Genomic DNA, 2,643 nt, shown 5'->3' on the forward strand with positions numbered 1-2,643 from the left:
AGGAGGGAGGAGGGTGAGATTTGCTTTCATAACCGATGTGGGACTAAACCTAATATCAACAGCCCCTCTCAAATCCATGTTGGATCAAAGGAGGGAGGAGGGTGAGATTTGCTTTCATAACCGATGTGGGACTAAACCTAATATCAACAGCCCCTCTCAAATCCATGTTGGATCAAACAAAGTGAGTTTATGTAAAAGAAACTGGAATCGATGAACATGTAGGGCTTTCGTGAAGAAATTTACAAGCTTATCGGTGGATGAGACATGAGGAAGTAGAATTGTCTTGTCCTTAATAATTTGTTGATGAACAAAATGAGTGTCTATCTCAATATGTTTGGTCCTCTCATGAAATACTGGATTATTGACAAACTGAATGACACTCTTATTATCACAGTAGAGAGGAGTAGGAGTCAGAACAGAAATACCGAAATCACTGAGAAGACGACGAAGATGAATAATCTCTTTAACTGTTATGGACATTGCACGATACTCTGCCTCGATGCTGGAATGGACAACAACATCTTGTTTCTTATTTAGCCAGTAAATAAGAGAATCACTAAAAAATATACAATAACCTGTGATTGACTTCTTGGTAGTTAGATCACCAGCTCAACCAGCATTAGAATGTGCACGAAGCTCTAAATCGGATGTAACAGGATACAGAAGAGAACGAGTGCTAGTGCCCCGGAAATACCGAAGAATCCGTAAAAAGGCAGCATAATGTACAGAACATGGGACATCAACAAATTGACTGACAATACCAACAACAAGAGAGATATCTGGTCGAGAGATGCACACATAGACCAACTAACCAACAAGATGTCGGCATCGAGTAGGATCAGATAGATACTCACCATCAGTAGAGCGAAGTTTAACATTCCGTTGAAGTGGAGTATTGATAATCACATTTTATTATAATTTTATACCCTCATTATCTATTTTATATGAATAAATATACTACTAATAATTGTTTTTATCTTTAATTACAGGTTAATGAAGAATAAATCTCAAAACCCTCACCTCTCAACAAAAGCCCGTGATTTAAATAAGAATTTGAAGACCCAAAGCCCATCAAAAATATTACACAAAGGGAATTTTTTTGGACTGTTGAAGACTTGGATTTTCATTTGAAAATCAAATGATTCATGCTATGAACTGGACATGGGCTGAAGGGAATGGACTTTCAAATCAAATGAAAATCAAATTGGGCCGAAATCAAATGCCAAAGATGATTACACCTTCCATTGGACCGGACTTTGGGCTTTTAACAAGAAAGGGACCGGATGTTGATTTTCCTTTGAAAATCAAATGAAGAATGTATGGGCTGGACTGCTGGACCTGTAGCAACTTTCATTTTTTTCTTTTGAATCACATGAATGAGAACCGGACCTGCTAATGGAGTTGGATATTCCATCAATTGGGCCGAAAATCAATGCCAATGGACTGAACTCAAAGAGGACCGGACTTGGGCTTGTAAGTCTCTTTGCTGCCTTGTTAAATTTTCCTCAAATAAATGAATGGACTGGGCTGAAAGTTGTATAGGCCGGATTTTCATTTTCTTCTTGAAAAATCAAATGAAGATTGGGCTAGAGAAGAACAAAAAAGCAAATTCAAAGGTGGAGATTGTTGCTTGGGGCTCAAGACAAATCTAATGGCTCATATTCATTAATGATTACTATAAATAGGGGTAGAGAGTGAGGGGTTAAGGGTGTGAAAATTTTATTTCCTTTTTATTGCTTATTAGTGTAGATTTATTTCTATGCTTGTAGTTTAGATTTTATTTTCTTGTTAAATAGCCAAGAGGCTAGAACCCTCTTGCCTTAGATTTATTTCATGCTTATAGAGTAGATTTATTTTCTTGCATTTAATTCTTGCAATTTTATTTTGTAGTTTAGATTTTGCACTTTATTTTGTAGTTAGATTTTAATTTCTTATACTATTCACCTTGAGGCTAGAACCCTCTTGGGTTTAGTTTTTCTTTTTGTTTATTTTTATTTTGTTTGATTCGCCTTTAGGCTAGAACCCTCTAGGGAATCGCCCTTTTCTAAGAAGTGGGTTTAATTTTAGATTATCCATATCTATAATTGAATCCACCATCTTTAATTTCTTGCATTTTCTTTTATTCTAGAATTTTGTTCTTCATTCTTGATTTTTTTTGATTTTATTCATTTTTCCTTCTCACCTTATTGTTCATACTCATTCTTTCTCAAATCCACTCTCATTTACACTTTGCACCTATTTACACACCACTTTCACTCTCTCAATCTCTTCATAATCACATTCACTTATCAATCCTACTTGTCACGCACACAACATAAGAACCGATTTCATATTTTCTCCTACAAAACACCTTCCTCGTGGGATCAATATCTTAAATACTATAACTTGACACGGTTGTGCACTTGCAACCTTTTTGGTACATGTTTATGCCGCATCAAGTTTTTGGCGCCGTTGCCGGGGAAGGTGCTAAAATAGGATTTTATTATTTTGGTTCTTTAACTTGTGTGTTTATTGTGAAAGAACTACTTGGAGATTAAAGATCAAGAATTGGAGATTGAGGAATTGGATATTCGCTTGTGGTAAGTCTTCTTCCTTATATTTTTAATTCCACACCTTTAGTAGTTTCTCACAATTAGTGACAAT

The sequence above is a fragment of the Asparagus officinalis genome, chromosome 6, assembly GCF_001876935.1.
Source record: "Asparagus officinalis chromosome 6, Aspof.V1, whole genome shotgun sequence".
Classification (NCBI taxonomy): domain Eukaryota; kingdom Viridiplantae; phylum Streptophyta; class Magnoliopsida; order Asparagales; family Asparagaceae; genus Asparagus; species Asparagus officinalis.